This window comes from Cyprinus carpio, chromosome B6, assembly GCF_018340385.1.
Source record: "Cyprinus carpio isolate SPL01 chromosome B6, ASM1834038v1, whole genome shotgun sequence".
Lineage (NCBI taxonomy): Eukaryota > Metazoa > Chordata > Actinopteri > Cypriniformes > Cyprinidae > Cyprinus > Cyprinus carpio.
Genome location: NC_056602.1, coordinates 23664405 through 23681974, shown reverse-complemented (window position 1 = coordinate 23681974; position 17570 = coordinate 23664405). Strand labels below are relative to the sequence as shown.

The 17570-nt window shown below is 34.6% G+C and overlaps 1 protein-coding gene across 1 annotated transcript in view; it reads right to left on the bottom strand.

The window, feature by feature from the left end:
* The window catches only part of chl1b (cell adhesion molecule L1-like b), an 82461-nt gene extending 65612 nt beyond the window's left edge, over positions 1-16849 (bottom strand). The window contains exon 1 of the mRNA XM_042726368.1: positions 16617-16849. The gene's annotated coding sequence lies outside the window, so the exon portion shown is untranslated. The remainder of the gene's footprint in view (positions 1-16616) is intronic.
* Positions 16850-17570: the final 721 nt, after the last annotated feature.

Genomic DNA, 17570 nt, shown 5'->3' with positions numbered 1-17570 from the left:
ATATATATATATAAGAATATATATATAGATTGTAAATGGAGTGATTAATGTGAATTGTCATCTTATTGCACCGACTCCGTTTTCAACTCCATTTTCAATAGCATTGTCGACAGCATGATAAATGCGTAGCATTGTTGTATCTACATGTTAATACCATTTGTGGGCATCCAGGATCTTTAATTCTGAACTGTTGTCAGCATTGACTATGAGACGATGGAAGAATGTTTCAGAGTAATTAGGAGTCTTGGGGAAAAGCGAGTCTAGGAATCTCTTGGAAGCGCCCTTCCCCCCAATCAAACACAGCCTACATTGGCCACCCCTCCTCCCTTGTCCAAACGCGTAATATTTCGAACAGTAAACAAAACCATCCCCTCTCCCCACCCTAAATGAAGATAAATGAAGACTAAAACACCTATTAGATGGCTGACGGGAGGTAGGGTTGAAAAGAAAGGGCAAAAAACTGCTGCAGTAGGATGGCATGCTTCCTTCTTGTGGTTGTTCCTGGATACCACCAAGAGCTAGCGGGAAGGAACATCCCATAGCCGATAATTCATAGTGCTATGGTCTCCTCGGTCTCAAATGAGCCAGATAAAACTGCAGCGCTTGCAGAAAGGACACATTATAGTCTCTGGGCCTTTGGTGGCATTTTAATGATGATGGCTGTATGTTTCTACTTCGTGGTAGCCCTGGGATTGCATCCCCCCACTCCTGGCGAGCAAGGTTGCTGATTGTGCTGCCTGTCTTAATTCAAGCTTTAAGCATGCAGGGAAACAAGAAACTGTCCCTGAATGTCTGTGATGCTGCACGCATTGGGTGCGTTCTCGCTGCCTGTCTTTTTCATCTTTGCATGTTCAGCTAGTATTGATTGGCCTCTAGTTTTTGTGCCACATGAGACAGATTTCATGCCTCTGGTCAGTGGTGCACTTCACATGATTAAGTATTCTTCTCATTTTGTGAAAGAGAATTGATCAGACCAGTTAATTGTTCACTCGTTCAATGTTTAACCAATTAGCTGACACATAAAGATCTAAGGTATATGGCTTTTTCTTTTTTTTTTTTTTAGTTACAATGGGCAGAAAAAATCATTCTGAAGATCAAGATCAATCACTATATGAAACAGGTTCCATTTGATTAGGTAAATCTTTAAATACAATTGTGTGATATTGTAACATTAGCAAATGGCAGTGTTAATAAATTACACAGTGCCATGTGAAGCTAATATAATAATTATATATTTTTATATATATATATATATATATATATATATATATATATATATATATATATATATATATATATATATATATCGCAAAAAATTAAACAAAATAAATAAATAAATAAGAATACAAATAGAGGAAAAATAAAATATAAAAAATAAAAAAAATAATAAAAACTTCTCAAAAATCTTTCATTTTTCACATATTTATCAAGTTGATCAAAATGTAAATATTGGATCAAGCCCTTAAGATAAACTAACTAACTAAATAAATAAATAAATAAAGTATTATAGAAATATTACATATACTAGAAAGAAAACGACTCAGTGACTGCCATTGTGTTGTGAACATCTGTTCTCAGAATTAGTAATTTTCCCCATTTTCTCTAAAGATATGATCTTGCCAGCTGCATTCTCAAATTCCATTTCCTTTACAGATCCTTTAATACATGTCTATAGAAAATAATATGAGGAGGAGTTTCATTTCAGGCAGTGTGGAGAGCAATCATCTTGCCAAGCTTGGGACCTTTATGAATTCCCAGCGTATCTCCTCACACCAGCTGTCTTCCATTGATAATGGCAGGTAGACTCAGCTCTTTCAAACCGTTATCATTCCCCCTCACAGTCTGTGCAGGGTGGACAAGACCAAGTGGAAAAATATTTACGTTCACTAAATAAAAACATGAAAAAAAAAATCATATCTTGCCCTTTTTGACACACTCCTTTTTACTTTGTTCTGCATCACTAGTAGATTTGAGACAAATCCATTTGCAATGCCACATCTCCTTCAGCTTTAGTACCAAAGAAACTGTGTATGTGATAAAATGTGAAGTGGGGGTTAAAATGGCTACAATCGTACTAGTAATGCATGGAGCGATAACCTTAACACTAAGGTCTTTACACTGATGTGCTAGGTGTGGCTATGATAATCTGCTAAAGCTGTTGTATCCCAAAAACTGTGGTTTCGCTCTGCAAATGGATGATATTTGTTTTCATCGGACTAGTGAAGGTGAAGTCTGTTGTTAGCATTCACTGCTAGGTTTGGTTAAGCTCACTGTATGTCATCCACACTTCACAGCACAAAAGCAATTTGGTGACGTGACTCCACTGCTAATGCTAAATTACTCACAGCAGTGTACAGCAACAAGGCCATTTTATATTATTTATACTGCAGTCACAAAAGAGGTCATTCTGACTACCACAACACATACAATACCTATGTTTAAGTCAATGCATAATTTATCATTATAGAGCACTTTCTACATTATTAATAGACTGATAATGTAGTTATGAATAGAATATCATAAACACAATCACATACTCTGTGATTTCACACTTGACAAACAGGTTACTAACCATACCTCAATACTTTGTGCGCATTTCATTATACAAGCTGAAATTTTAATTTAAAAAATGAATAATGCTAAAATCAATATCTTCGAGTCAATTATTCAAATGACCTTTCTGATACATATCTAGAAATGTATTCATAAATGTGATTCCACCATGGTTTATGCACATCTGCTGACTGAATTTTTTTCATATAAATATAGTAATTTTTTTTGTATATTTATGTTTATATTATGTGTTTTTTTCTGTTTCTATCAAGAATGACATAGCGTTATGTGGATGGAAACCTTGTTATCATTACAGTTTGAATAAATCGTCAAAATATACTTTATTAACTTAATCTGCATCTAAAATGATGGTCCTTTCTGGTTATCTTTCTTTCTTTCTTTCTTTTTATGTCATATTGCTGCAGTAAAATGGGTTGCAAATGTCAACTAACATTAATTAATGGATTTTTTGCTTGCAAATTGGAATGCTCAAAATGTTTCAAGAATACTGAAGTTCTTCAGAATGCCTTTGATGGAAAGCAAGTAGAAGCGCATCTATTCCAAATTAGGCTGGTTGAGAAAGTTACTAACAAGACCAAAACAGTGTAGCTTCTGTTTGAAGACACAATTCAAATAAAAGGCCGCTTGGGTCCAGCAAAGGATGTTCATGTCAAGTGAGAGGAATGCTGAGCACTTGGGAGTGAATGGAGAAGAGCTTGCCCGAGTGCCCTTTATAGGGTGGCATAAAAGACTTAGTGGAATGTGAGTTTTAATGGATGAGCCGGCACACCGGAGCTCAAAGCCTCTCAAGCCACAGGTGGAGTGAGGGGGACATGGGAGCGGGATTGTTTTTCTATCTTTGTCCAAACAAAAAGTGACATTATATATGGTGCCGTTGTATGACGGTAATGAGATTAGACATGGATCAACAGGAGATGAACATGAGTATGTGCCCTACTCTACTTACACCTTCCACTTCCAATTTCTCCTTCTTTATTTCTTGTTTTTAGTTGGAGACCATTGTGGGCGACTGTATGAGGGCATGCTGATCATAGAAGTCTTAAAAAGAAAATTCTTACATTATTTAATCAACCTATGTCACCCAAATCCATGGACTTTCTTTTCTCTGTAGAACACAACAGGTAACTCTTTCCATGCAATTAAAATGGACTAGACTATTCAAACTTTAAAAAATGATGCAAAAGCTGCACAAACTCATCTTGCTACATTCCAAATCTTCTAAAGCCATGACATTAAGAGGGGAAAGAACAAAAAATCTCAAAATCATTTACATCAGCCCTATTTCTCCTATAGGTATGTTCATGAGAGAGGTAGCAACGTCTAATTTGTGAATGAATCATTCTTTGAGTTCTTGAACAAAGTTCTTGAGTTGAGTTCTTGAGTTCCTAAACAAATGATTCAAATCACAAATTATTCAGTTTGCACAATTCTCTCAGGAAACCTGACTAATCCGGTTAGTACTTCTGAATCACTCAATGATCCGATTACAGTGGTTTACAGCTGGAAGGGAAGATTATCAGTGAATAATGATGCAAATTTCAGTCAGTATATCACACAAATTTATCATATGACTTCAAAAGACCTAAAACTAGCAATTGCATCCCTTTTAGAAGCTGAAAAGCTCCAGTCCCGATTTTATAAGCTTGGAAAAGAGTGTACTGGCATATTTGGTGTAGGATAGACAATTTTTACTCAGAAATTGCTACTATATTTCATAAATAATTACAAAAAAAAAAAAAAAACAGCAAGTTAAAATAATAAATGAATTTTGAAGTAATAGCAATAATTATTATTTTTTTTTTTACTTGGAAAAATAATTTTTTGTAGTGCATTTTTTTTTTCCTATTAGGGTTGCATAGAAGAAAGAAAGTCATATGGATTAGAAGTAACATTAGGGTGAATAAGAGATGAAAGAATTATAATTTTTGCTCCAAAATAGCACTAAATTGCCAAAACTGCTTAAAAAAATTAAAAGCAACTCTTATCAACATTATTGAACAATACATGAATTCTCTCTCATGGTACCATTCAGATGAAATAGTGTTCCTCTTCTTTCTGCTGCATGCACATGTGGAGAAACGGTGTATTTACGCCACAGGCACATCACACGCTAGTAGTTCTATCAAGGGTCCCATGTGACACAGGTTGCCCATAGTAACCAGCTTAGCTGCAGTCAATGGAAAATAATACATTAAAGAGTAGCAAAAACAACTTCAAACACAGCAGTCTTGAAAGATTCGGTTAGTGGATGTAATGAATCAGATACAAACCGCTCGGGGCCATTATTGCACAGCGGAGCTCAACGTGTCAATCATAGCTGATGGCCTGTGAAAACGTAGCCAGGTCTTTTTTTGATTCTCGACCCCATTTGTATGATGGACAGCCCCGTCGTCCAATTACCACCACACGCTGCCAGATCACCACAAGGGTCGCATTTAACAGACTTCGGGTGCAGGAAGAACACCTGCATCGTGCAGTTTACCACTGGGTTTGTTGACAGTTCTGGATCAGTGACATTTCTAAATGAGGGGGGTTCGGATAACCTTTGCTGAACATTTGAAACGTATACTATACGACAGGCAGAAACAGGTTTCTAATTATGGAAAAATAAAAAAGAAAAGAAAAACTATTTTGTAAATATATAAATAGTTAAAATATAAATCGACGGTTACAATTATGCTTGTCAGTGACACAAAAGACCTTATTTTTTATCGAAATAATCTATGCAAATGATGTTGACGAAATGCCTAACGGTTATTGTTATGCTGTCATACGCATTTAGCCCAGCACAAAGCCTCTCTATGCATGCAGACACATGAGCATATAGAAAAAGACTGTGTTGAAAGCTAGCATAACCGTTCTCCTCAAACATCGTTAGTGTGCAAAACTGCTTTGTGTGTGTCTCTTCTCATCCATGTCAGCCAGCACAATGACTGACAAAGAAGTGAAACCACTTTGGCAGCCATATTTGAGGTGAGTCATATAACAGCAGGTCTCTGAGGGGCTTCGGCACTGACAGTAACGCTTCCGCGCTCGCTTTCCCAGATAGATGCTAATTAGGAGAGCGCAGAAACTCAGAAGACACAGGTAATGTAGACAGCTACAGCATAGAAGAAAAAGAGAAGATAAATGGCAGAATGGCAAAAAAGGATCAGTATGCACTAATTAGGGTTAATTGTGAGATGTTTTGCTTGAAATTCTTTACTCAAGGACAGCCCATAATGAACACCAACTATAGCTCTCTTTTTGTCATTCTCTTGGCCTGAGAGTAATAAAGAACCAGATTAGTATTCTAAATGTTTCTTAAAATAACCATACACACATGGTCTTTCACATTTAAATCTGACTGCTAAGGGGTGTTCACACATATAGCAACTTAAGCTTGAATACAACAGCTGAGTAGCTACTACTAGCCTACTAGTAAACAACACAACACCATACAAGACCTGGCACTAAGCATGCCGCATTTTTTGCATTCAAGCAACTTATTTCATTGCCATTGTGTTGTATAACGATTAAAAAATACATCCTCATTCTAAAGTAGGACATTCGTTTCCCAAGATACATAACATGAAATGTACCTCTGAACTGTTTTTACCATTTAACGTCTCTTGAGCCAAAATAGTCTGAAGTATCTTGAGATTTTCACCTTCTGCTGAATGTGTAATTTAAATTTAATCAGTGTTTCTGTAGCCTTCAAAGTTTTCACATTTGCAGCACAACATTATGCCATAAGAACACAACCTAGAAACCATTTCTGCCACATAATTAAGAAAAAAAGAAAAGTCATGCTATGGTAAATCATCATTATGACATACTAAGTAATAATTATAAAATAAAAAGTAAAAAAAAAAAAAAAAAAAAAAACGACACAAGGCAAAATCATGAGATTAATTCATAATGTTAAAATGATTGTACCAAATGTATTACCATTTTCATCTTTGCAATTGAAATGTGCTTCCAAACACAATACTACATAAAAAAATAAATAAATAAAAAAAGAAACTAAACCGGTGTCTACTGCTTCTGCTTACAACATCATTCCGTCTCTATTTGTATCGCATGAAAGCACTACTGCAAAGTTAGCAACTGTACAGTTTATGTAAAACATGAACATTTTGCATCCGATTATGCTGTGTACCTGCATGTCTGTAATTATCTAAAACAATTAAGCTGAAATTACCATAACTTATGCTTGTTTTCTGGTACTTTACGTACCTAAATCTGCCATGTAGCAATTGTCACCAATCATAGTGATTACATTTCTTCAAATAAATGACATTTCCAATCATGAAACTGCAGCAGGGTTCAAGCTTTTGAGATGTATATTAACTTGCTTTTGTTCAAGTGCATAAAAATAGATATTTTATCAGTTTTTGTATTAAAATCAAGCAAGCACCAGTTGCGCTACAGGAATGGGATATAGGAAACCGAAGCAATAACAGCATTTTTCATCACAATTAACTGCAAGCAAAAGCTTGTTACCCAAGAAACTGAAGAACTTAGGTTCCTTATTTGCCAAGGTTTCCCAAATTAGTGACCAATCACCCATATGGGAACTAAAAGCACATCTGTATTCCCTCTAAATACAAAGATAAATTGAACAAATTGGAATCTGTATTGAATTTAAGGGATTTCACCGGGACCTGCAGAAGAAATTGTAATGAGGTCACAGGGCTGTGGGCTCTCAGCGGGGTCAGTAAGGGACTTGGGGTTTTGGTCCCAGTGTTGAATTATAGGTTTGGCAGCGTTCTTGTACAACAGTTGCTGTTCCTGCAGGATGTGAACATTGAGATCTTGAATATCGCTGTGTTTCTGGCCCTAAGCACAATTAGGTTCACACAGTGCCAAGGACAGACACAAAGATTGTCTTATCCTTCCGCAAACTCTTTGTCAGAGATTAAACGGTGTCCTAACAAGGAGGAACACAGTAAATTTCCAGAGATATTTTTGGATTAAGGATTTTTTTTTAATTTTGGTTTTTTTTACTGTTTTGTGATATTAATTTGTGTTGATTATTATAGTATGTTGTTTTGTTGCAAAAATTTAAAATGTAAAAAAATAAAAATAATAATAATAATTAAATGATTATAACTGCAATTATTAACTAGAAAAAGCTATGTTTTTTTTAAAAAAAAAGCCTTGTTTGAAAGTTTTTTTTTTTTTTTTTTTTTTTTTGAAAAACGCTTTTAAAGCTTTCAGAATTGAATATTTATCAGATAGATAGATGTACAGAACAACAGACTAGCTAGCTAAATATCGACAAAATGTTCTGGTTGGCTGGTTAAAAACAAAAAAATTACATTCAAGATAATGCTTTTATGACTTTATTGAGATGAATTTAGTTTTATCATGTTTTGAAGACTGATGCAAGTTCTTCTTGCATCTACAATGAGTGTTTGCCGAATGACTCAAATGTAATTATTTAGATAATTTAACTAACTAATTCGATTAGCGTTGGGTTAAATCCAATTACATTTCCACACAAACTTTGGCCATATGTTGAGATTTATGCAACACTTCACGGATAAAATGCAGAATCTAATTACCTTAAGATGCTTTTCTTTGCAACAGTGTCTTTAAGGTTTAAGTGCACATTGAGAGACTGACAGAGACTGAAGTTTATTTTGCGAGCCATTTATTATGTCTTCCATGCTTCTTTCTAATCAATGCTCATCAACCCTCTGATGCCCGGCTAATAGTGTTTTACTGCTCTTAGCCAGTAAACATGTTCTCTCTATGCAGGGCACGCACATATAATAGCAGTATGTGCGTTGTGTTTTTTTTTTTTTTTTTGCGTTTGCGTTTGCACGTCTCTTTGTAACACCTTCAATGTAATGGGTCCCATTGGGGGTGTTATATATGGTTCTCACACTCTGTCATTCTGATAGACATGGTTTCCGAGTTGGATATACTGTATAGAGAGGCTTTTCAAGACCATGCACATGCTAAACAAATAGAAGTGGGCATTAGAGAAGGCAGAAATGGCTTCATTCACATGGGGACTGCACCTGCTGGTCTTGTTTTTGTTTATGTGTGCACATATGGAGTTCATACTCATTAGAAGTGATTTACAATGTGATGCAAGACAAGCTGAAGTCCTTAGCTCTGGCATGAAGGTTGACCTCAGACAATAAAACAAGTTAATGACCCACAAGCCCTTGCTAAATTATTTAGCTTAGGTTTGGCTGCTCTGTGGATTAAAATCCTAGCAGTCATGCTTAAAGGGATAATTCTTTAAAAAATGACAATTTTCATCATTTACTCACCATTGTGTTATTCTATACCTGTAGGACTTTCTTTCTTCCTTTTGACACAAAATAAGTTGTAAGGAAGAAAACAGCATGAACGATTATAGTGAATAGTAAACATAGCTGTCAAGCAAGATTCAGTCAATAATTAATTTTTTATGTTTACTTAAAAAGCTATCATTTAGACTTAGAAGGCTTGTTATATAGATCTTGACTTGTATTGACTGCTTTTATGGTGCTTTTTTTATTTTGGAGATTGACAGTTACTGTGTAGGGATGCAACAGCCTTTCAAAAATGAAAACAATAATGAATTTCCATTGAAATACAGTATATAAATAAACATGAAATAAAATAATTTGTATATTTTAATGTACATAATAAAAAAAATCTACGATTAATTAAGGCCCATAAAAATACTTTCATAAATACACACACACACACACACACACACACAAAAAAAAAAAACCTTGTGGTGTGGAATTGTGGAATTATTTTTCTTCTTAGAAATTGCTATTAAATTTAACAAATAATTATAAAGAAATAGCAAGCAACACATTGGATTTGTCTGTAGTAGTATTTATTTACTTGTTGTGTTTGTTTGTGGTAGTATTTATTTCTAACTTTGAAAATATATATATATATATATATTATATATATATATATAACTTTAAAAAATGGATTACATGTTTAGTGTATTTTCATCTAAGAATTGTAGTAGTATTTATTTCTAACTTTGAAAAATGATTACATTTTAGTTTATTCATGGAGCTATGGTGTATTTCATTTATGTTAGGTGTAAACTTTAACTTTTAACATGCAACCAGCCCCAGGTTCTCATCTGGTGTCATTATGGGGGGAAATCCTTTAAAACATCTCTATTTGTTTTCCACAGAAGAAAAAATACCATACAGGTTTGGAAGAACATGACATAATTTTCATTAATTTCATTTTGGGGTGAACTGTCCATTTGAATTTATAAAGGAGCTTGTTAACGCAAGAGCTAAATGTTTCTTCATTAAAGGTCTTCTTGCAGGTCCTGTGACTGGTACATCCTTGTTTACATAGTGAGAGGGACAAACTGGTGCAAAAGCAAACCTCTGCATGTTTCATATCACGTCCCCGGACACAATGAGCCTTTTCACTGCCATGAACTTTTAGGTCCCCATGGTTGTCACATCTATCCTCCTTCATTCTTTCTTTCTAACATCCTTTCTTTCCCTCCACTCCATCTTTGCAGTGCCTTTCCAGGCTTGCCCATACCCTGAAACATAACCTCCTTTATGAAAACCCCAGGGACAAAGATGTCGCTATTCCATAAGCGGTCAAAGGCCATTCATCATTTTATTATTATTATTTTTTTTTTGTCTTTATTTATATAATCTGCTCCCTTCACAGTTTGGCTCTTGCTGATTTGAATAACAGCTCGTATAAATTCCATCAGTGTCACATGCCTTGCGTTTCATATCTCTGTCACAGGGAACATTATATTGTAGACATCATGAGCATGCTATATTTCACACCATGTTATGGGACATATACTACCATGATTTTTTAATGCGGCACCCTGCGGTGCAGTACAAGATCTGTCTTGAAAAGTTCAGAATCGTATCTCCTGTTGTTTAACTGATATGTCCTGCCTCATGAATAAGATTTAATGTGCATCTGTGGAAGTGGAGATCTGTGAAAGAGATAGGATCATTAATCAGACTCTGACCACAGGCATGCTGGGGGATGGGCACCTGCAGGAAATGTTACCGCTGATGTTATTTTGCCTCAGGTATGGTTGGTTTTTCACAGAAAAAAAATAATTGTAAAAAAAACAAAAAAATTAAAATCAGTAATAAACTCTTATTCTGAGATATATATATTTACACTAGGATTTAAAAAAAAAATCCACAGAGATTTCATAGACATAAAAACAAGACACATACTTTTGACATGTGTCTGAAAGAAAAAAGATCTTCAGATAAAAAAGTAGGGAGACTTTATCTATCAAGAATTGACTAGACATTAGTGAATCATGGGCATTCCACACCAGAATGATGATGGACCTAAATGTGAGTTTGCTTAAAATGAATAAATAAATAAACAGCCATAAAAAATAAAATAAAATAAAATAAAATAAAATAAAATAAAATAAAATAAAATAAAATAAAATAAAATAAAATAAAATAAAATAAAATTTGCCACCTGTTCCTTCGATATTTTGATATGGGTTTTTTAAATTCATGAGTATAGTAAGGTTTGTTGTGTATATTAAGGTCTGTGTTAATAAATTATTTGTTGTACATTGTATGGTTTGTTGTACAAAATAAAGTAAAATGATTCTTATGTAGTAACCACTGATCTATATATATATATAATATAGATCAGTGGTAGCAACTTATTATTATAAGCACACATTTTTAAAAAAAAATAAACATAACTGCTTCAATATTTACATTTTCAGTTTATGTGTGCATGATTTACAAAATATCCAAGTATTGTCAGGTTATATTTTCCACAGACCTTGTTTTACTCATAGATTCAAACAGCCCATTATAAAAACCCATACGAAAATCTTGAGGGAACCTATGGCGAATTAGTCGTCCTGGTTTTGACATCATGGTTGTAGCACTCTATTTGAATCTTGGCTAGTATTAATGTAAAAAAGAAAAAGTAATTGTTACATTTTGAAAATTATGATTATAGGCTTTTATGATTAATAAAAGGTGATTGTTAAATTATGATTAAACGTGGACAATAAGACCAGGAACTTGCATTAAAGAGAGGTAAACAGCGTCGATTATAATTTTGTTGACTTCAAACTAAAAAGAATGGTGCTTCTCTGAGACATAGTCTGTGCGCAGAAGATATTATATTACTTCAAATACACAAACAGCCAAAGGACATTTTCTCACAATCATAAAAACTCCAATAGTTAACGATCCAGTGCTTCAAGATCCAAAAAAATAAATAAAATAAAAATACTGAATGATCAAACAACATCTAACACTAGATGAATCGTACAGAAACTGTGCTTTCCTACTGCCGTAGGCATTTGCGAAATGTACAGGCCTGGTGTTCTCCCTGCTTTCTGTTTGCCTCTTGGGAAAGGATGGATAAAGGGAACCCTGAACATGTCTGATAAGACTGACCTCCTTTTCAGGTTTGTCCTTCAGTATTACCTCATCATATTAATTCTCCTTTTGGTGTAACTGATGACGGTGACCTAGCAACTCCAATGACAACCAGCCTGTTAAATAAGGTATGGGGAAGAATCTCCATAACTATAATCACTGCATCTTTACTACGGCTACCCGTTATTCCCCTCCCCCAATGCTGAACAGACAGAATTGATCTATTTCACACCCACATTCAAAACCACAGAATACACAGGCTACACACAAACACACAGGCGCTGCCCTCTCCTTCAGAGAAAATAATTTAATAAAAATAAGTGGATCTCAGAGACTTCAAGCTAGTAATCATGAAAAATTGTTTCTATAGATGCTGCCACTGTGAGGAATATCTTCAGAATTGACAACTGAAGCGCATATTGTAATTTAATGTAGTAGAAAACCTTAAGCAAAGGCTTATGTATAGCATGGGTCCAGAGTGTTTTAATTACGAAAGGGACATTTCACGAAAAAATTAAAAAATTCTGTCACAATTTATGACCCTCATGTTGTTTCAAATATGTAAGACTTTCTCTTTTCTGCTGATAAACCAAATTCTGAAGTACAAAAAAGCACTATAATTAAATATATAGAATATAGAATAGTATAATATCATTGCAAAAATAAATTTTTAATATTATATATTTTTACATTATTTTATATAAAATATTTAAAATATGTAGTAATGTCATTATAAAATGGAAATGGAAAAAAAAATATTATTTATAAAATGTAGTGAAATTATTTTATATAAATTCATCTTATTTTAATCATATTTTGTTTTTACTGCTTATATTATTGTATAATATTGTTTATGTTTTTTTTTGTTTTTTTTGTAAAGCACTTTTAAACATGGTTTTAAAAGGTACTGTATAAATAACCCATTACTTTTTACAAGCTGTATCTCTTGAATTTCATTTATGCCTTAACATATTCAAACTTTGAATATCAAGATGATGCATTGCATCAGATTCCAAGCCAATGACAACAAGTAGTGAATAAATATTTAAATGTGGTTCTGTTTCCAACTTTCTGTGTCATAAATTTAACAGTGTCAAAAAATAACAGTGTGCATATGTCATTTGGAGTTTTTTGTACTTTTTTGGAGAGTCCACTATATGCTCAAAGTCAGGTTTATTCTTGAGGATAAATAAGCAATGACAGAATGTTAATTTTTCACTTGAACTATCCTTCTGAAGTGGTTTGTATGTTTAGCTTAACAACAATACTCTCTAACTTAGAAAATTGATTTAGAACTGATACTGTGATGGTTACCAAACCAAATCCAGTTTGCAAATGTCAACTCTGCGACATTTCCAGTAATGTTACATTTGCAAACCAGACTAAAAAGCTCATTCTCAACAACTTTTCCTCCCTCTCACATTCCCTTTCACACGGATTCACATCATATCTGCACTTCTTTTCAGGCATGCCACCCTCATTCATTTATTTATTTATTTAGTGTCGTTCTGCTTTAGAAAACTTCGGAGCCTGCATTAAGCTTGCATGAAAATGAAAAGAGAGATGCAGCATATTTTTTAGCTTAGGGCGCAGGTGTTCCTCAATTGAATTTGTATGTCTGAGTGAATATGGCATCACACATGGAGATGAAAAGCCTCGCTGTAGGTTTCATCTCTGCCTACGATGGTTCGAATCCACAGTGAAAATCAGTTAGCCTACACTGCGCTCGGCCACATAGGTTATCTCCCACACAAAATTAAATCTGGATTGTTTTTGCAACCTTTGAATAAGATAAAAGTATATCATGAATAAGAAAAAGGTCTTATCACACATCGATTTACAGTGATCCTCAGAGAGTATAAAGAACTAGATTTCTGATGCTTGACCGCAAGACCCACCAGCATGAAACTAGGGTGGTTCCTATGCAGTTGCTAAGGTGTTCTGGTCCCTAAAAATGCATTAGTACCTCCTTCTCTAGTAATTTTATCATCCGCCAGGTTAAATCATAAATCTGAATGTTTAGAAAACAGCACACCTCTCCTCAACAAGTGACACTACTTGATCTTCACATAAACTGTATGCATAGAAAATCATTTTATTGGATGGCAGGCATCTGATAGGCACAGAATAATGGTGGCGTCCTGCATTGTTCTATTTGTGGACTGCTGGTGAGAGGAATTTGCCCTAGTTTCCTCACAGTGGCCTCAATTGGCAGAATTTGGCAAATAAATGGCCATTATGCCATGAAATAATTCCAGTTTAAACTTACATAAGATGTTATGAACATAAAAAGTAACAACAGTTGATCATTTAATCTATTTTCCATTAAAATTTGAATTGCTTAAATGGGTATGTTAATTCTTTGACATCAAATCCAAAAAGAAACGTCACCCATTGGTTTGAAAGGTTGATAATGTTCATTATAACTTCTTATGAGCCTAAAACCTTGAACTTTGTTACTATAAAGTGCACTGAACTTTGTTATTGTAAAATATCTTTCATATAATTAATCATAATGCTTTCAAACTATGTGCATGCTTATGATTTATAATTTTGCAGTTAAATCGCCCAGTAAATAAACACACAAATGTGTGACCCAACCCAATTTTTCAGGTTAACTGTTGCATAACAATAATAATCAGCCCTACTGGATATCATACATAAGCAAGATTAGAATTTGAAATAAATGAGGCCTATTGTTCCTGGAAGTGGGATTTTAAAAACGCTTAATAGAAAACCAGTAATCTATGATGTTCTCACAAGCTCAGATGAGCACAATGTTCATTCCTCTGCCACCACTCATTAGTAGGAAATCACACCCACTGTCTCAGTGGAGGAACATCCAACTCATTTCTTATCTGGCTTTTCCACACTCTTTACTGTGGACCGAAGAAGAAACCAATCATCGTGCTAATTCATCCTACCGAATTCACTCGTGAAGTCACAAAGCATGCAAGGCTGCCTTCTGTCTCTAATGCGACTTTAATTGTTTTCATTACAGTAGAGTAACTTATCTTGCTGTCATGACACAGATTTAGAAAGAATCTGATTTTCATAATAGGCGGAAAGGCTTCATAATCACATCAAAATTCAACTCTGAGGGCAGCATTCAATATGTTTTACATTAAAGAGCCTACAGTACTTGAGGAGTTCACAAAGCCTACATGTTATGTAAATGGGTTTTGTATAACTAAACTCTTAAAATTAAAGGTTCTTCAATGGTTTTTGATCTTACATCAGCCTATAAGTTCTTTCAGTCAACATATTAGTTTCTGTGTTCTTGAAAATACCAATACATCAGGGTTTTCTCAAAGGAAGTAAAGATAGTGTTGCCTTCTCTAAAAAATCTGATAAGAATGGCTCACCAATGGAAAAAGTTTAGGGATACAAGTGAAAAGTTACAAGAGAGGATTGGTTATTAATCACACTGTCAGCTTAATAATACCTGTCTATGATGTTCAAAAAAGGTGTGCAAATCATCCTGAAACTGGTAACAATAGACAAAGAAAACAACTTACCCACTCAGACTTCACATCTTCACTTTTGGTCACATCTAAATAAAAATTTACCTGAAATTACTTAATATATAAATGGCATCCACCTGCGGAGGGTTTGATGACTATTCATTCAAAAAAGCTCAGTTTTATAATATAATGTAATATAAATGTTATTTCATAACTTGTTTCATTAACCACGAAACCATTTCACCATCAAACGGAACATGAATTTAAACCTAAAACCTCCATCAACGCAAGAATGGGACTTTGCCTCCTTGTTTCAAAAGCTCACCATATGCCACTGCAATACATACAGTAGATGATTTGCTTAACTAGAGAATGGAAAATACTCACTAGCTTGCTCTAATACCCTTTTTCCTTTTTACCGAAATGTTTATTTTAAGACCATATAGCCTGGGGTTCAGTAAGAACCCAAGAGCAAGCCAAGCACTCCAAAAACACGAGAGATCAATCCTGTAGAGGAAAATTAGCATCTGTTCAAGATCTAATGTTGGTGGTAAGGATGTCAAGGGCTACCAAGGGCATGTTTTCAAAAGCACAATATGCTTAAAGCACCACAAGTGCTATTGAAGTACTACATGTACTGCATAGAAAGAACTGCAAGCCAGTATCAATTTTAGATTCACAGATTGTACTTCATTCTTAAGTCTCATGAGAACAAAATGCCAATGATACACTATTATGCTATAAACCAAGAGAAAAAGAGTTGCAAATCTAACAGCTTCATTTTTTTATACATCTATATGGCTCAAGCAAAAAGCAATGCAATATAAAATGTGCATATGGCCACTTAAATCCATCTTTAATACACATGATGCAGTTAATAGCCTACCTACACTGAAACGATGCCAGACACATCAAACATAGTTTTGTCTCCATATCTGCATCATCTAAACATCCTTAATATCCGTGAAAGCACACATTAGGTCAAAAAACACTTAGGGTTTTCTACCACAGCTGGACTCCAGAGTAAGTACGCTACTCATCGGAATAGGAAATAACCGGGTTTGATTTCACTTGTCAGATGCGCTTTACTATAACTCTCATACATCCAATAACAGGTTTTCAAAGTGGTAAAACACGTGTATCTTATGACATATCGAAGGTAAAACCTCTCCTCGCCCCCCCAAAAAATAAAGAAAGAATTGCTTACCTTTCGCAGTAGTTTGTGTGCGAAGTGCGCAGAGCTCGAGCTGTTAGTCAGCGCTCGACAGCGGAATGTCTCGAGCGATGATGCTTTCTCTTCAGTGGTGCGTTTCTCTTACAAATACGTTCAGTGAAAGGCTGAACGCAGTCAATAGCTTTTACAAATCCATGGCAACCGAGAAAACCCTCCACAACTTCGCTACATTGTGACCGGGGTTAACCAACACACCCCCTTCCTCAATCTACTCACCGACAATATGCCAATTGACTATGAATTTCTCAGAAGACTTAGGGGTATTAATAGTGCACTGAATCACTGTATAATGCTCCTCTTTCCATACTGTTGTGTTAAACGGGTAGTACAGTTTTAATATGTATAAATATATACACTTTTATGAAATCAAATGGGCATAAAACATAACTTAAAATGCTGTTCTTTAAAAAGAAAAAAAAAATAAACAAACACAGCAGTTTAAACCAAGCTAGTTTTTTGGTCTTACAGTAGCTGGTTGGCTGGTTTTAGGGGGACTTTTCAGAATGGGATTGCCTGAAGACCAGCTTGACCGAGCTGGGAGACCCATTTAAACTAAGAGCAGCAGAGTCAAAATACTGTTAAGTTTATGGCATAAATATTTGGCCCCTGTTGTGTTTTCAGCACCTTAGACAGCAGCACAATTGATGGCTTCTGGATTATGTGTAGTGTGCCTTAACATTTACAGGCACTACATTGTCATGAAAATATGCACTATAGTGACCATGAGTTTAAGGCTATATACAGTGAAGAAAGTCCCAAAAAGAACAATTAAAATGCTAAATTTCAGTTGCATTACATAAAATATCGAACCAAGTGGCATTTATAAAGAAAGATAACACAAGAACACATATTGTATCTAGCTGAATTTTTTATTATTTTATTTGAACAACAAATTATAAACATAAACATAATTTTTATAATTAGATT